At 36.1% G+C, this 19,467-nt stretch overlaps 1 protein-coding gene and 1 pseudogene across 3 annotated transcripts in view; one reads left to right on the top strand and one right to left on the bottom strand.

The window, feature by feature from the left end:
- Positions 1–19,467, top strand: part of UNC5C (unc-5 netrin receptor C) — a 401,385-nt gene that overhangs the window by 90,321 nt on the left and 291,597 nt on the right. The window lies entirely within an intron of this gene.
- Positions 2,855–19,399, bottom strand: LOC309628470 (ubiquitin-conjugating enzyme E2 A pseudogene; annotated as a pseudogene). The gene is made up of 3 exons: positions 19,252–19,399; positions 13,152–13,195; positions 2,855–9,373 (listed from the first exon to the last, which is right to left on the bottom strand). The product of its transcript is annotated as a ubiquitin-conjugating enzyme E2 A pseudogene (transcript).

Below are 19,467 nucleotides of genomic sequence, written 5' to 3'. Positions count from 1 at the left end.
AATCATACTGGATCCCTCTTCTTTTTTCTTTTCTTCTCTTTCCTTTCTTTTCCTTTCCTTTCCTTTTTTTCTTTCTTCATTTCTTTCTCTCCCTTGCGTGTGCGTGCGTGTGTGTGTGGTTTTGTTTTTGAGGTCTGGTTTTTCCAGAAGTTACTTTGAAGAATATAGACTTGGTTCCAAAATGTATTTATAGAATTAAAATTGGCCTTACCTTCATTTATCCAACATTTAGCTTTATTGGTGTACCGGCAGTAATTATGATCATGTATATTACTGTCTAATATGTGACAGAGCATCAATTATCTGGGCAACGCAGTCTGATTTTGTTCTGTCTCTTTTCTCTCTTTAGGCATTCTGTCCTCTTGGTACAGCCTTTGTCTTCCAACTCCAGCCCCATCCCCTTGCCCAAAGCATTAATACTCAGTCTGGTGGGATCAGTCACTGAACACTAGGTACTACGTTGAAAGACACATAGTTAGAATAGTGCCTATGAAAAAGGGAGAAAAACTAGATCTAAATCACTTCCTTCTGTATACTTGCCCTAAAATATGATTTTTATTTTGCATGGGATAGTGGGAAACGTGATGATTTAAAAACCCAGTGTCGATCCCATTCAGTTTCCTGCAAGGCAGCTCTCTTTGGGTAGACAAATTGCCAACCGTGGAGAACTGTGGATATCATTTCAGCAATGGCTAAGATGAGCATTTTCCTTTACCTTACCTTATTTGTCACTTCATGTTTGAGGATAGTTCCACTAATGCTGGCAGGTCTGTTTGTTGTGTCTGAAAAAAGTCAGTGGGATATAATAGCCTTTTCCATAATTCTTTAAACATCAATGTCTATGAGCCCTCATTCTGTGTTGGTTTAGACAGACGGCTCCTTCACAGGTGGGGCGTTAGGAGTGTATTTTAATCTTCCATTTCCAAGGTTCTGTGAAGATACATCTGATTTATGGGCAAGGATAGGTCGTTGTTGATTTCACTGAATTCCTAAGGAAATTGTTTTCTGCTCATTTTGTCTTTCCTCTGGGTAACACATCACATTATCGTGTTTGGGGGTGTCTGCTTCTTGCTGCTCAGCACCATTAACATACATCTGGGCCACCCTTTGTGTGGAACTGTCCCCTGGTGAAACCCTCAGTGGTCTGGGATAGAGAAAGACTGCAATTTACAGAGTCCATTATCACCTCTGGACGTGTAGAATGATAATGGAAGTGACAGAGGTGCAGCTGAAAATTGGCTCTTAATATTTTATGTGCTCAAGCAAAGGATTAGAAATCTCATGCTGCTCTTTAGGGAAAATGAAGTATGTGGGATTTTTTTTTTCTATTAGAAAGTTATATGCAAAAGGTTGACTGCAGGGTTTCAAAGAAAGTATTACAGCACATTCATTTTGTGTTAACCAATACTTCTCACTGGAGGTTTAGAGAGAAAAAAAAAGAAAAAAAAAAACTTCTGCATGAAACATTAAAATATGGGAACAAAGTATATCCAACATTGAAGCAAAGTTTTAGAACTGACAATTCTAAAATAATGCACCATATACATTACCACCTTGTTTTAACTACTGTGTTATATCTAAAACATCACAAATATTTGCCTGAAAAGATTATCTTCAAATTTGGGGGTTTTGTTTTTCATTTTTCCCCCAACATATATTTCTTCTGACTTACAACTTAGGATAAAATTTCAAGTGCAATCATTGCCACATTGATTTTGAAAACAGAAATTCTATCAGAATTTTTAAGTGTTTAAGACATATAAGATAGAAAATACAGTTTCTGAAACAGTCATATTAATAATTTAACATTTATCTTAGTATATTACAGTGCTTATAATAGCACTGAAGAGATGCTTGTTGAAATAATTCTTTCTTGAAAAATGTAGTTTCTGACCTAAGATGAGACACAATACAGTGCCCTTTTCATAAGTGTTTTATTACTTGTCACCCATCTTATTTCAGACAAAAGTAACAAGGTAATAGATTTTCTTAATAATGAAAGACTAAATATTATTGAAATTTAGCAAATGTTAAGTCCTGTCTGTATTTCCTTGATGGATATTTATGATATCAAGGATTTCTAAGTTGTCTACTTTACCAATAGAGTGTACATTAGTGACATTACTATATCACTATTACCTGATGATTAATATGTCTAGATTTTACATTTTGAGGCACTTGGAGATGATGGAATAAGCCTGGTGGGGTTTTTCTTCAGTTGCTTTTCAGAAATGACAGCCTACTTTCTCTTGTATGTTTCTGTCAATGTTTCTTTTCTGGATATGAAGATCAGTTTACTCAACTGTGAGTAGGAAAAGTTTCAGGTTGCTGTGGTGGATTCCAAGCCTCATTTAAATCAGCAATGCCTGCCTTTTGAATAAGGTCTCTGTAGATCAGTTTATTTAGATGTGTCATTTGATTTAGTTGCCACTGACGGGATCAATGTAACAAGACTCCAGACTGAGACTTAAGGAGAATTCTAAATACTACAGCACCCTGTCAGTGATGGTCAACGAACTACTTGGATTATAAATTTCTCATATTTTCGACACAAATGAAGTCTTTATATTGTATGGAATCATTATTAGTTAATATCATTAAGTTTTATCACTATAAAGTTATTGAGCGTTATATGCCAAGCAAAATTTTAGGCACTTTTATATATATTCTCTATATGACATTAGTCTTTTGGGGCTTCCAAGTTTATGAGGGAAAAGATGGTTACCTTGGGCACTGTTAGCCTGAGAGCTAATCCAATTCCTGGAAATTAATAAAAACTCAACAAATATTTGTTGAATGAGAAAAAGCCTTACTTTATTTAATTCTAGACATGATAACAGGATAACTATGTAAACATTTTAAGGGGCAGTTTCATTAAAGATCTGGAGTTCTGGTATTGATGACAGGGCAGTGGTCCTCTCTTTGCTTTTGGGTACGTAGAATGTAAACAAATAGAATTCCAGAGATAAAAACTTCTTCAACAAACTGGGGCTTAGTTGGTTTGCTATTTAGCGGTGAGCCAGGTAGCAGTGGTCTTTCCTTTAGTTACCAGATACAGTTGTTCCCTCTGTGTCTTGCCAGGTCTAGAACGAAGTGTCAATATTTAAAGTGTCTTTTTTTCCTTTTTAAATAATTGAATCATACGATGAGAAAATATTCATCTCAAAAGAGTGTATCTGTTGCTGACAGCCTTTCTATGTAAAAATGTATTTCCCAGGTGTTATTACGTTACCATACCTCTGTGTTAAAAATCTGCAGGCATTATTGGTAGTTGTAATTTATCAAAGGAAAATATGTAGAAAATTCCATTACTTCACACTTTCTCACACTACTGAACATTATGAACACTTGTAACAGGTCTGCATCCATTGCCACCATTTTCTCTCAGCTCCACGCTGAGGTAGAGCTGCTTTGTGCACTGTACATCCGGTAAAACCAGGCCAGGAAAGCAGGATATGGAGACTTTTTTATAGTCTATCCGTAAATTGCTCCATTGTGTGCCACATTAGAATTTATTTTATTTATATATGTATAATATATATGTAAGTTATAGTATTTACATATGTAAATATAATGTAAATGTAGAAATATGTAAATTATAGTCCACAGATGAGGGAAGTAAGGCCCAGCTAGTCTGTATGGTTTGCCCCTGATAACGAGATTTTCAAATGTTGCATGTGGGGCTAAAACCCTTGCTCCGAGTTCTTCCGCAGAAGCTATTGTACAGTGTCCAGAAATCTGGCTTAGGTGTCCTTTTTGAGTGAGAGAAGGTCTTGACCATAGGAGAAATCACACTCTAAACTGGACATTAGCTAAAAAAGTGTGAGCATGGAAGTGATTGTTTCCTCTACTGGCGAAGCCCTCCTTCTCACTTTCACCGATCGAAGCTGTATCCATCCTATAGGGCCAGCTCCCAAGCCCCTTCGTCCTGGAAGAAGAGCCTTTTTCCTGCAGATTCCTTTTCCTCTTTTATAATATTCTTCACAGGCTGCCTTGTGGTAACCCTTTTTGTTTTATATCATTGTGTCTCAATGAATCTACAGTTAGGCAGGCCTGAATTTTAATCTCAGATCTGCCACTTTAAATTTGCTGTGTGTCCCTGGGCAAGTTGCTAAATTTTCTAGTGTAACTTTCCTTGTTTATAAATTAGGTCACCTGCCTCACAGTCGAGTTTTCAAGCTTAAAACATGTAAATAGCTTTGCAAAATGTGTGACACAGAATAAGTGCTCAATAAATAGTAGCTATTATTATTTTTGGCCTTTGTATCTCACTAGAGTTTAATTCAGATATTCATCTGTCTATGAATCTAACACACTACTTGGATATTGGCTTTTTTAAAGAATATCTATCTAATCTCCAACTATTCAGCTATTACTGGACAAACTAGATTCAGGTCTAAGCAAATGTTTCTAGATAAAATGTAATATTTTCAACATGCTATATAGGAACTCTTTTATCTTGATTCCATGGTTCAAGATACTATGAATATATTTTAAAATAATTTTTATATAGAGTTAATTCTTGATTGGGGTTAGAGAAAGAGATGAGCATAGATAATGTTAAGCCTCACCCAGTCTACTGAACTGTGCATAGGGAATGAGAGAGAAATGCAGCAAGGACCACCTGGTGAATGGATAGCCAAGATTCCGCAGTGGTGCCCGAGTCATACTCAGTCAAGAGACATATTTAATGCTCCACTATTTACAAACCAGAAAATGAACTGATTTTTAAATTGTGGTATCATTTACATAGAGTCAAAGTCCCCCTTTTTAGCTTACAATTCTGTGAGATTTGACAAATACATTCAGTTATGTAACCATCATAGTTGTGTAGCCAACACAATCAAGATATACAACACTTATCACTGTCACTGAATCTGGAAATAGGCAGGCCTAAGTTTAATTCTTGGATCTGCCATTTTCAGGCTGCTGGTCATTGACTACTTCCCTCACATCCAAAATATGGCTTCATGTCCACTTTTTGCCAATCCCTTTCCTTACTCCCAGCTTCTGGCAATACTTAGCTGTTTCCTGTCCCTATAGTTTTGCCTTTACCAGAATGTCATATAAATATAATCATATAGCAGCTTCTTTCTCTGGTTTCTTTCATTTAGCATCATTATTTGATATTCACCCAAATTTTTGTGTATGTCAGTAGTTAATTCCTTTCGTTCCTAAGTAGTGTTCCATTGTATGGATGTATCATGGTTTGTTTATTCACTCACCAGTTGAAGGTTGCCTACAGTTTTTAGTAATTAAGAGTAAAAACACTACAAGCATTTGTGGACTGGTTTTTTAAGTTTTCATTTCTCTTGGGTAAATACCTAGAAGTGGATTGCTGGGTCACATGGTAAGTGTTTTGGACTATTTCTTAGAGTGATTTTTTAAAAAAATATAATGAAAGACATGTCATACTGATTTTTTAATTGAAAAATTATAGATTCACTCTGACTCATAATATTAAGCATCGTGTAAGATTTTCTTAAATAGTCATCATCTTGAGCATCGCTTATTGAGTATTGAGTAATTATTATATGTAAGAGTTTGTATTATGTGATCCTTCAGATCATCTCCATATAGAGTGCTAATTTTCCCTGATTCAGGCAACTATGGATTCTCATCTTCTATTTTGTAGATTTTTTCCTTCTGTCTTTACAACTTGCTTTCAGTTTGCCCTCTGGCTACCTCTTGCTGCACTCTGCCCTTCTTATTTACTATGTTTTATCTATTGCTTAATAGTAAATTAGACTAAATAACTTTTTAAATTATTGGTTACCTAAGAACAGATAAGCTGTGAACAAGGGCCTGTCTCTTTTAGTCACTCTTGAGAAGACATATGTCCTTTTTTCATTTTAAATACTTTTCATAAAATCTTCTTTTGTAAAAACCAACCTCTTCTTTGCAGGTTCTTTGTCATCTTCCAGAAACTTTATATTCTTGATAAGTAACTCCTGGTGGTTCTATCTTAATGATAACATAAATTCACATCCCAATTGTACCCTCTCTTCCACTCCAGCAGTGAATACCCATCGTGCCCAAGGTTACTTAAGACTTCCTTCCTTCCTCTTCAAGAATGTATCTGGATGACTCCATTGATCTTGATTTCTCTAACTCAGATTGTTTAGAAAACTCATCTACTGCTTTATTACAGAGTCTGTTTTATAATAATTTTAGGCTTATCTTAGCAACCAAATTGCCAAAAACTTTCACATTCGTCTCTGAAATGCTTCCCTTTGCGCTAGATGTACCAACCAATTGTCAAACCGATAAATATTTATAGATATTATTATTGATTAGATAGTATAAAGCAACATTACTGAGAGCATTTTCTTACTGAATTTGCATACCTAATGTTCTGAGTCTATCACAGGGTGCTATTAAAAAACAAACCCTACATTCTGGCTGTTGCTGTCACAGGGTGATTAAAAAAAAGCCCTGTCTGATTCCAGATGGAATGCAACAGACACCTAAGCTGCATTCAGCTACACCCGCCTCCCTTTTTCACCATTACTCACCTAAAAGAAAAAAAAAAAAGAATCCATCCCTTTAACTAATGTGTCTAAGAAAAGAAAGAAGGGGGGACAGATGGAATTAAAGAGTAAAAAGAATGAAAATGATATATACTTATATGTAAGGAGGGAACAAATAAACCTTGCTTATTTAGTTTGCAAAGCATCCCCTGCAATTTGATACGTATTTGATATAAGAATTGTCTGTAAACTCTCTCCTTTGCAAAAATAGAAAAGCAAAAGGCAAATAATAATGAAATAAAGTTGAGTGAGGTGGCAGCTTTGTCATTTTGTTAAATTGGATTTGCTCTCTACTTCCCTTCCGGAATGACCCAAGCACCCAAGGCTCGGCCTCCACCACTGTCAGTTTAGTTTCCTCCAACGTTATTAAACCCTGCCGTGAGAGTTCCATTATAATAATTCTACTAAGAGGAGCTATTTATATGCTTCTTGGTACATTTCTAAATATACTTGAAGACTGAGTCTAATATTTCAGTTAATTTTTTAATGGAAACAAAATCTTGGATTTCCACAATGGTGATGATCCCCCTAAAACACATAAATATCAGAGCTAACCCAGAGGCACTGAGTACCAGTAGCCACTGGAAGAAAGAATTATTAATCCACTGCTCCAACCTGAGTACCATTCTCCTTAAACCTGTGGTACTTCTAATGTCCCCTTGGCTAATTGTACAGGTTCCTAAAGGACTTCACAAGGCAATCCATTCCTGCTACCTATTGTCAGACAAGCAGGTATCCCCGTTTTATAAATGGGATTGCTGAGGCCCAAAGTTAACTTCCCAAGATCCTGTAGTGAATAAAGGAAGATGAAGTTAATGAGAAGCAGATCTCCATCTAACCAGTGCTGTTTTCACTGTAAAAACCCCTGTTAACAAGGGTAACCCCAACTCTGTTGCTTGTTGTCTGTTTTCAATATAATGTATAAAGAAATTTTTGTGCTCTCATACTTTCAGTAGACTATCAGTATATATGGAGATGTACTATTTTAATAGCCATCGCCATGACAAAAGACTAAGGAATTCATTCTGCAGTATTTAAAAAGGGTGATGGAGTCTTTTTTTTTTAAGGTTACTTTTATTTACAAGTTTTGAAAAATGTACATTTTTTACATGGGTTACTCGTGCGAAGTTAGATTTAGAAGAGTGATAAATGCACAAAAGGTGGCAATGGAACGTCAGACAAAACATTTACAAGCCTTGTCCCACACTGCTACTTAAAGATACTATCTATCTGAAAATATACATATCAAAAGAAAGATTGCAAGTATTGACTGTAAGGTTCTTATAGTACTGAAAGGGAGGAAGAAACTAAAGCATGCAGCATTAACTGAGGATTTGAGTGGAAAATAGTTTGCCACAGATATGTTCCCTTCCTTGGGTTAATTAAAACTCTACAAAAAACAAGGAGGGATTATAAATTTGTTTATCTAAGGTAGCACTGCTCCTTTAAAAAAGATTAAAGGATCTCCAAACTTCCCTTAGCTTAAAAACTAATGATTGTCTCCAGTCCTCTGTTCCCACACCTCTTTAAAAAGTGAAAATCCAGAAGACTTCAGTATTCTGAAACTTAGCTTGGGTGTGTCCAGTGAATACCTTGCAAGGGGAGGATTTGTCAGTTATTATGATCGCTGCACTCCTTTGACTGAGTCCTTTAACATTCTCCTTCCTACCAGTAAAAAACAAAATTCATGTTGGTTAGATCTTAGTATCGTGGCCTTTTTAGCTTCCATTGCTCTTTTAAAATGGATGTTTATATGGATTTGTTTCCCTGTTTTCTATAGGCCGTATTCCAAAAATTCACTTCTAAATCCAACGCAAGTGAAGGACCAGCCAGGGTGAAACGCTTCAGCAATCATTCTGTTAAAAATAACATTCCGGTCATCAAGCTATGCATAAGCACCGCTTGTAAAACAATTCATTGAAAAGCTTAGTGTAAAGTACAGTAACACAATACTGCCCTAAAACTGGAAATGAGATGCAACAGAAAAGGAATTAAGCATTAGTAATTTTTGCATGTAACCCAGGTACAGTACCTTTGATCTCATAGAGGGTGTTTTCTGATGTTTAAGGAGAGGGTAGAAGGGGTGGGAAGAGCTTGGTAAGGGAAGATGGAAACAGCACAACAGCTATTTTGCTTTTAATAAAGCAAATGTAATGACACTGAAGAATAGGAAGGTGATAAACACATCAATATATAGTTTTCTTATGACCAGCCTCTTCTCTTCCTACACCCGGGTCAACAGTCACACCAGCTCTGGTCTACTGTCGCGGAAACATGTTTTTCATACCCCTGCTTATTCTCCTGGTGCAGCTGAGCCGCCTGGCTCTTTGCTGGACTGTTGGGATTGGGTTCCTCCAGTAGAGACTGTATGGATGTTAAAATGGAAGACACATCATAGGTTGGACTCCAACGGTTCTGAAGTTATGTCCAGACATACCCTACCATCTGCATAGACATTTGGATGAAACATCTTAGGGACAGATGTAACCGTAGGTGGCTTATTCGGAGATTCTTCAGTGAATTCTATTGTAATAATTCTATTATTATAATAATTCTATTGTAATATTGAATTCTATTGAGCCTTCAGGCTCAAAAATGATGGTGTTCCAAACCATGATGTTGTTCTCAGACGAAGCCCCACTGACTCCGGCTGGAGGATACTCCTGTAACCTCTTGAAGCCCCTCATGAGGTGCCGCTGAGCCGGGGTGGACACGTCTCTAGCGGGGTCAGGGGTGGGGCATACACCGAGATCTGGGGTCCCTGCGGGCGGTAAGGTGGCCGAGGAGGCTGAGGGGGAGGTGCCCAGAGGAACCGCACTGCCTCTCCAAACGGGTGATGGAGTCTTAATGGATTAATATAAGATTATATATGTAAAAAACATTCATGATTTAATTTAAAAATTTTCTAAACTTGGCTTGAGTTTATCTTTAGTGAAAAATATAGTATTTGTATCATACAGGAAGGAACAGTTCAAATCCTATTAGCATTTAGACTTAAAATTCAATAATCCCACAGAAACCCAAATAAAGAACGATATTTTAAAACAACAGCAAATATATAGCCCAAATAAACTTTGCTATCTTCCCTTAAAATTGGTAAAATTCTATTTAGAAACATCAGTTTTCACACTGTAGTTCTGAAAAAGTATAAACTTAAAATAAAAGAATAAAATAACAAAAGGGAATATTGATAAAAACCAAATTTTCAGTAAGTTCCAAAAGGAGGAATTACTTATTAAATTCTCAAAGGTTGTAGATTCCACTGAGGCTGGGTAGGGGAAAGATGACCAGCCAATTGCTTTGATTGTTCATATAGTACCTAAGTATATTTAGATTAGCAGATAGCATTAGATCATTCACAGGAATCTCTTAAAAGTTAGTAAGGCTTAAGGAAAGAGTATTTCAAACACAAATTCATACTGTGAGTAGAAAAAAATAGGTAGCTTATTGCCCTTTAATAACTTTTAATTACACTTGAAAAATAACAAAAACAAGCCAAGGCCGCTGAGCCGTCTGTAATCTTTCAGTGGCCTCTGCCTGACTGTGTCCTATCTAATCTGGTCAGGACCATTCTCCTCTTGCTGTGTCACGCTGGCCCTCCTGATGTCTCTTGGCCTATCCAAGCTGGTTACCAGTGCAAGCCTTCTGTGTTAGCTGTTCCCTCTCCTGGGATAGTCTCAGGGCAGAATGCTTCCTTCTTCTCATCATTTAGTCCTTTCCTGACCAGCCCCACTAAAATATCACCAACTTCCGACTTGCTTTCTCTCCAATTAGCTTACTTCTTTATATGTTCCCTCCAACTAGAATGTAAACTCTTTGAGGGCAAGGACTGCCTTGTTCATCATTATGTCCCCTAACCCTAGGAAACACCTGCCTGGGTTATTAGTATGATAAATAGTACAGGAAGAAACTATACATGGTATATATTTATATGAATATGTGCACGGGACTTCTATGAAAAAAGTAAAGGACACATCTACATATATTACTAATTATTTAGAATACATTGCTAATTATTCTTTGTAGGATAGCTATTATTTTACCTCACCAAAATTTTTCCAAGTACAAATGTTAGAGGCAGAAGAGAACATACATTGTTAAAAAATAGTAGGGACCTTCAAGACTTGGTAATTCGGTTTCTTTCTCTCCACCTCTGTTGTACGGTTAAGGTAAATGGGATCCAAAAAGGTGACAGTAGTGCACTGGGTCACATGTTTGGTAAACTATACAAGCCATTCTTCAAACTGGGCTTCTGAATGGAAGTCAGTTGAACATCGTTTCTGCTTATCCAGGCTGTCTTTCTTTCCTCTGTGCAGGATGAGCCATTGATCTACCTGCCTGGCATCTCTTGGTCTCAGTAGTTTCCTATACTAGCTGGCTTCATGTAAGTGACTTATTCTAAAACAGTGCTGAAGAGTCCAGGCTTCAGAAACAGACTGTCTGGTTTGAATCCTGACTGTACTATTCACTAGATATAATATCCTAGTTAAGTACATTACGCAACTGTGTTTCAGTTAATTCGCCCGTAAAACAGTGATAGCAGCACTTATTTTTTTCTCTGAGAATTAAATAAAACAATTTATGTAATTAAAACAGTTGTTATATGTATTTTTATAAGGGCTTTAAAACATTTGTTTGTAGAGTTATTTTGGATAAATAAAAATTGAGTACTAACATATTAAACAAATAATACCTGGCGAAAGTAATTTAGAAATTTCTTTGTTAAATATTGATTTAAGAAAAAAGCACAGATTTTTTACCACGAACCAAGGAGTTCTCTTTCACCATTAATTAAATGTAAAACAATTTTAGTATTGTCTTTTGAAACATACAGTTTTAAATTTACTGCAAGGAAAGTAATAAATTCATTTGAAGTCCATTATGAATGATTTTTACATTATGTCTTGCATTAGCAGTGCCATTGCTTCTTTTCATTAAGCCAGGTAATGAGGAGACAGACATATTTGACTCTTCAGGAAATGGATAGAAACAAGATGCAAAAATGGAAGTCTGCTGGCTTTAAGTGAAAGTTAGCCCCTTTGTATCCATTTTTGAACCAGTTTCTCAAGCACTCTTGCATTTAAGCAACCTCCATGAAGGAATGCTTTTGTGTCAAAAACTAAATTTAGGTATCAGGAATTCTAAATTCTAATGTTATACGAAGTCTATTTCCAATGACCTGATAAGTTTTTTTTTTTTGTTCCTCTTCTTTTTAAGATCAGTTGAGTATGGCTTAAGTTTAATATTTGTGAAGTTTTTTTATATTCTTCAAATGAGTGACCCTATATAAATGCAAGATATCATTGCTAATTCTCAGGAGTGTTATAAAAATTACCTAATGTTTGTAAAATACATTGAAGATGAAAATTGAGATATAAGCACTAAATGTAAGTTTTACTTATTAAAGAAAACCATGTTAGAGCTAAGTTTGCTGATGAACACTTTTTAAATTTCATTTCCCTGAACTCCTTTCAAAAGTTCACTGAGGCATGCATGCCATGCTATTCAAGCACTTCAGGAATCTTTCCCTTCTTTTTTTTTTCCCCCTTTTTTTGTTTTGTTTGTTTGTTTTGTTTTCTTTAGTGTCAGGTCTCAGGAATTTTAATTTTCTCGTCTTAACCATCACCATTATAAACATCTAGAAACCTATATGTAACATTTTAACATTGTATGCCAATGAGATTAGCTGTGTATGTACTGTTGCCTTTTTACTATAAAGAAATAAGTAGAGTTTTCTACTCAGACTTTATTTATTAATTAAAATCATACCGATATTTGAAATAATTATGAGTATTGAGAGAGACTCTTAACATCCTCTCTTGATGATAAATGATGGGAATGATCACTACTAACTGTTGAAAGTTATGAAAAAGTGGTCTGTTTCTCACATTTCTCACATTTAGAGAGCAAAATACCTTTTTTAGATGTGACTAAGTTCACCTGGGGTATCTCTTTTTTTGTTTTCATTCCTTTTGTAATACTAGTGATGGGGGGGGGGACCAACAAACAGAGATAAATGACCTCCCACTGAAAATAATCTGTAATCTGGTATCTCCATTTATCCCATTACATATATTTCTGGCATCTCTGTCCATGTAGAACAACAGTGAGCCTATCTCTGATTTTTACATGTCCAAACAGTAACACAAACAAAAATCGCTGAAGGTAGCTGCCCTGCCAAACAAAGAATGGAAGTGGCAGAAATGCCAGTAAAAAGCAGAAACAGCAACAATTGGCCAAATCTGTGGCCACAGAGAGCTGGAAGACAGGAGAGAAATGTGAAGGAGAGAAAACAGACAATCGGCATTATGGGTGTGGAAGCTTTTGGCTTGTCCTCTCCTTCTGCACCCTTCTCTCTCCCTTTCTAATATTTCAACCTCTGGTAAGGAGTGGGTGAAGGAGCAGTGCTATGAGATTACAAGAGAAAGACTGACATTCCATTTCCTTGTGCTTGTGGGGTCACTACACACTCTGACATATGGGTTGATGCTTCCCACCCAGTTAGCCAGTCAAATGGGAATGTTCATTGTTTTAAGAAAATCCAAGTTGACATCAGAATCTCCTAAATTTATTTGACCTCAGAACACTTTTTTTTTTCCTGAAACCCCATTAACATCCTACTTTTAGAGCTAGTGTCCCATAGAATGCACTCGGGGGGGATGACGCTTTAAATAATCAAAAAAGGTTTAATTACATTTTCAGCATACCACGCAAACAAGGAAGTATGGGATATGGTTTTGGAAAGTTTCCTCCAAAAAAAGTTCGAATGAAAATGTTTGTTTCTAAAAGTGTTTCTCTTTCATCTATCAGAAGCTTATCTATAACCCTAGCCATGTCAGATAACTAAGGGGATGCATATGTGTTGTGTTAAATAAACTTTGTCTTAAAACATAAAAAGGAAAAGAGGAAAGAAAGAAAACGAAAACTCACCTAACACTCTTCTTTTTGCTAAATGATTCAGATTTTTCATCTTGAGTTTATGGTTCGAATGACCTCTGAACCCTTCTTCATGTCATCCGTGGCAGCCGTGCTTGTAAATCTTTTACATTCTAGAAGCTTAGGATGTTTCATTATTTATTTGTATTTGTTGGGGCCAGCCTTGATGAAGAAGGCTGTTTATAATGGACTGCTTATTGCAAGGGCCTGTAAAAGAAAAAATAAGCTGAACTTGGCCTGTGAACTTGGGTATGCACCAGAGGTGCAGTTTTTCTTACTACATGACAGGGCAGAAGGAGACTGAAATGACTGATGGGAGTTTCTGAGGATTTTAGGGATTAAAAACAAAGCTACCTTGTATCATCTTCACTTGGGGAGAAGGAAAGACATTTAGCATTTAGGGATGAACTAGTACTACATAATGGCCCTCAGTTTATTGCTGAGTTTCCTCACTGTTTAAAAAGGAGATGATATCCGTAGATCATTTCTGGAAAACAATATTTTCAGAAGTTAGAACTACTGTTTGTAAATTTTTCAAATAAATCAATCAATAAAAGCAGCTGTTTAGGAAACTCCACGTGTGCTGAACATTTTCTATTCCAGCACATCTCAGGTAATGTGTGCTTAGATTCCTTAGATGCAAAATGCAGGTAATAAGAAATACCTATCTATCGCTTAAGACTGTTTGAGTGATAACTGTATTTTTGCTCTTATTATTTATCAGTGAAAAGTTAAAAGCATTTTTCACAAATTGTGTTTTTCCGTTTTAAGGAATATGTCTTTGCCTCATACTATACTTTTTAATACATTTTTAAGATCATTTCATTTACAGATATTTTTTAAAAGAGACTTTTACATGGTTGAATTATTAACTAAGAGGGTACTTATTCTCAGACAGTCATCTTGACTCCAAAGCCACCAGAATTCATTCTTCTAATCTGCACTGCTGAATAGTGATATGTGGTTTGGGGGAACTTTGTTTTAATAGAGGAAGGAGAGGTATGGTTTTGACTTTTACTTGTATTAGTTTAAAGTGCTCATGGAATCTCTAAGTTTAGGTCTAGGGCCATCTGTGTGAGGAGTGACTTGTTAAAAATAGAGCAATCCCTGGAAGAACAGATTTTATTTTTTAGTTATGTTGGTAGACTTCAAAACTCTGATCTAGTAAAACAGTGGCAATATCTGTAAATGGAGTTCCTTTGTGGCAGTTTCTTTTACCATGGGTTTTATTATAGTAATAGAAAAGAAAACCCAGACGATTATTAATGAATTTAGAAGCATGAATGTGCAAAGCTTACCTGCAGCTCTGCCTTTATTTCTACACCTAAATAAACTCCAGCTGAATTGTGAAATTAATCACCCTGAAGTCCTAAGCTCTGATAAGGATCCTGCCACTCAATTTTATTTCTTTTGATGGTGCAAAACAATTTAGCACAGTTTTCTTAGTTGGGTTTTTGCTTTTATTGCAGAATCGTACAGCATCACATGAGACCTTATCTTGATGCTGTATCATTCCAGTGATTGGATCCAGCTTATTCAACTTCTTTGCTAAATTGCCATGTTGCAGGAAAGCTAATTATAATTCTACATCGGACTGGCCCTTATTATCTACTCTACCCACTACAAAATATGGTGATCTCTATGATAATCAAAATTTTTCAGTATTTTATTTTATAGTTTCTTGCTTTATCATCTCTATTTATGAGAGAAGGACTATATTGTTTATTAAAGATTATTTAGCACATCTTCAAAATTCTAGAGTTTTTCCCTAGTGTTCCAGGTTCTTAATACAATATGTCACAGAATAAAGATAGACTTTTATTTTCTCATTTATATGATACTATTATTCATGAATCTTAAATAAATAAAAATATTGAACTTAATAATTTAAAATCTTTTGCATTTCTTGAATCCTTGAGAATTTTAGGTTATACAAAAAGAACTGTGGTGATAAAATACGACCAGTTCAAGTATTCAGGGCCATCTAAATATGAATTTTTAACAATATTTTTAATAAAGTATAATGAATATATTAGAATTGACATGATATACTTATGTAAATTTCACAATTAGAGCTACATAATTTATTCACATCAATATTAAACCTATATTTGATGTTCAGCTATGCTTTTATTCACTTTAAAGTGTTTTCTGTTCTGCTTAATTGGTTTGGATTTGCTCTGTCAGGTTTTTTTCCTTAGTGAGAAAGTTGCAGACCTGCTGTTTTATATTAAGTCTCTATTTTTCTTTAACAAAAAAGAAAAAGGCAAGCAAAAATGTAAGCCCAATTAAAAGCAGTTTATTCAGAGTTTATGAGCACTTCAAAAAATACTTCCTGCCTTCATTGAAGCATTATGAAAATCCCATGATACATCCTTCATAGAAAATAGACACGAGAAAAAACATAAACCATAAAATTCTGTTAAAGATCATTATTTCTAAGGTCATAATATTGACCGTGTTCTAGAAAAATAGAGCATAATGTCATGGGGACACCTCCCCCCCGCCCCCATCGTTAATTGGTTTGCTAACTATTTCTATATTTCTATTGGCTATAGATCAGTTTACATTATTCTAGTATATATTGGTAAAATATTCTGTTATCCTAGTAGCTTGAAAGTGTTTATTTAATTCTGAGTTATTCTTAGAGTTAATTAGCAGAAACAACCTAGAGCCTTTTGTCATGAGTGACCAGTCTTCACACTTTTAGCAAGATGACTGCTTCAAAAATGCCCAAACAAGAACTGTTCATTGCAGTTTCTGCAGTTATTTGTATATCTTTGCAATATTCAGTGTAATATTTGAACAATCACCATAGTTACAATTTTCCTTTAATTTCATAATTGTGATTTTTTTCCACTCTGTTATACTGAGGAATGTGTTTTAGGTTCAAAAGAGTTTTGGAGTTCACCTCCAAGAAAATAATTCATGAACTTTTAAAAGATATTATTATGTCATAGAGGAGGATTTTCTCAATTTCAGAGAAATAGACTATGGGTTATTATTTTTAATCCACTAGTTAATGATTGCTACAGCTAATTTTCTCTTTGGATTGTTTTTCCATCAAAGAAATTATAATTTCTTATATCCCTAGTTATTACCAATCCTACAAATGGATAATCACAGAAAATTATTAGAATAAAATTATTTTAAGTTAAATTTGCATTTAATATCATAAGGCACTTTCAAACTGTGGAGAGGGTCTTCATAAAAATCACACAAAGAGCAGTAAGAAATTGTACAATTGGTTCTGCTACAACATAACATGTATGTTCCTAAAATTCACCTCTCCGCAAAATCATGAAGTTAAAAATCACAAGCACTTAATGGGAAAGCTGGGGTTGGGGCATAACACTCAAAATCAGAATTAGGCGCACACACATACAAAGACAGTAACCTAATAAAAATGGTAGTATAGGGACTTCCCTGGCGGTCCAGTGGTAAAGAATCCACCTTCCAATGCAGGAGATGTGGGTTCGATCCCTGGTGGGGGAACTAAGATCCCACATGCCCTGGGGCAACTAAGCCCACGTGCCACAACAGTTGAGCTCGCGTGCCTCAAGAGAGAGCCCGCGTGCCACAACTACAGAGTGCACGTGCCCTGGAGCCTGGGCGCCACAGCCAGAGAGGTGGAAACCCACACACCACCACTGGAGAGAAGTCCACGCACTGCAACTAGAGAGAAACCCTAGCAGACCGCACACCATAATGAAAAAGATCCTGCATGCCTCAGCAAAGATCCCTGTGTACCGCAATTAAGACCAAATGCAGCCAAAAAAAAGGAAAATAAGTAAAATAAATAGATATTCAAAATAAGAAGAACTAAAAAAATAATTATTATAAAAAAATGGTAGCATAGTTTAACACATGTAAACGGTTAAAGAAATACATGAACGCTACAATAAATATGGACTTTACCTTGAAAGACACCTAAAGTTTGCTTATAGAAGAGTTGCACATGGAGAGTTATTGTGAAGGGGTAGAAGGAAGGTTATCTGAAACCTGTTAGGAAGCTCTAACACCAGGTATGGATGGATGTGTTTCTTAACACATGTGATGAACTGCAGTAGCTGGTAGATGTTTGAGGGGCGTTGTGTGTGTGTGTGTGTGTGTGTGTGTGTGTCTGTTTGCATTTTGTGGATTCCTATATAACCAATTCAGTTGGATACAGTTTTCTGTGTTCCTCTATTGTCTGTCACAAGCAAAACAATGCATAATCAAATTGGAAATTTGTGTCACCCTCAAATTATTTCCTGTTGGGAGTTTGCATTTTCAAAACAAGAGTTACAGCGGAATTGACTATACATTTAAAAGATAGGCACAATAACTTTCTAACTGAAGATGATGAGCTTTATGGCAAAAAGAGGTGACTGTTCAATATTGTCAAAACCATCAGTACAATCAATATGCTGCATTTTTATTTTTTCCCTCAACTATTATGCAGAATTGAACTTCAGCTTCACTGTCCAACTTGATTCATTCATTCAAATTGTTTTGCACTGAGAAATAATATCTCACCTGGAAGAGATATCAGAATCGGGAAGACCACTGAGAATTCATGTAACATTTAAAAATCTTTTGTTTGTCTGCTTTCTTTTATTTTTATCTAGAGATAAATTCTTTTATCTCTGGAATTTATGCTTCCCACACCAGTCAGTACAAGTAAACATGGGATTCTCTATTCATTTAATGAATGAATGAATTTAAAGGACTAAGTGAAAGTATGGGAAATGCAGAACTTATTCAACCTATCCTATTTCTGCAAGAGCAAGAATGTCCTGTGATGTGTTTCTATACTCTGAGAGAACTTAACAAATATTGGAAGGAATGGGCTGTGACAGACTTCAGTGCTTCTGTGGCCCTTGAAATGTGCTTTCATATTATGGAGCTAGACTCCAGTGCACAGAGTAGAATAATAATAAGCTCTTTGAGCTGAAACTTCATAGTCACTGTGGGATATTCAAGAAGGAGACCAATGGGGAGAAAGATAACATAGTCTTAACTTTGAACTTGTCCTGGGTTTTACTTGCTACAAGCCAAGTGAAAGTCACTCTGATACCTTATTAGTACTAGCTCTTTCTCCGTATAGGGAAAAGTGCTCTACAGTCCATGTTGATAAAACTGAAAGGGAGTTCCACACATGAGAAAGAAGGTGGTCTTGATTGTAGTGTGTAAAAGAAGGATAGTAAGGCTAAGATCTACTCCAAACCTCAGCTTGGAGGCCACTTTCAATGGTAAGTTTTTGTTACCCATCTGATCCAAGATAGGTATCCCTTCTTGCATTCCCAAAGCACTTTTCAGGCAGTAGTGTATTTCTCTTTTTCCTGTGTCCTGTTGTGGAATGAGAATAGATACGTTTCTGTCTCATTCCCTATTTATTGCCCCTGTTATTAATTGTTTAGTTAATTGTCTGGGGTAGAGTAGGTGCTTAATAAACATATATGAGTGAATGAATATGCATTGGAACTCAAAAGCTTACTGTCTAGAGAAAGAGAGAAAAATAAACATACAAACTGACTGGGAAATAATATGGCTCATTATTATAGAATGAACAAGTAGTGTCTGAGAAAGACGCAATCAAAGATACTATAATTCATTCAGTTAATAGTTATCTGCTATATGCCTACTATGTTTCAACATGTTAGACGACATAGTGAATTAGAAATATATAGTCCTGGTATTGAGTGTGGTGGAAAACGTTCTCCAGCTCCTGCAGCTGCAACTGGGTGAACGCGGTACGATAGCAGCGCTGCTTTCTCGCTACAATCTGTGGCCCCTCAGCAACCAGGGAGGGCCAGTTGCTCCTGCTGCTGCAGGGGATCAAGACCGCTGCCGTTACCCTCACGGTTTTCATCCAAGGGGCTGGGCCTGGCCGCATCAAGGTAGTCTGCTGCTGCTGCTGCTGCTTCTCTGAGCTCAGGTTTGGACCACATATCCTAGTCCTCCTCTCCTCCGGTTATAGCCTCCAAGGTCGAGGTCCTAGGGAAAGGACATGACAGAA

This window comes from Balaenoptera borealis (assembly GCF_965194805.1).
Source record: "Balaenoptera borealis genome assembly, chromosome: 4".
Taxonomy (NCBI): Eukaryota; Metazoa; Chordata; class Mammalia; order Artiodactyla; family Balaenopteridae; genus Balaenoptera; species Balaenoptera borealis.
Note: the sequence above shows the minus strand (reverse complement) of the source record. Positions and strands in the feature narration are given on the sequence as shown.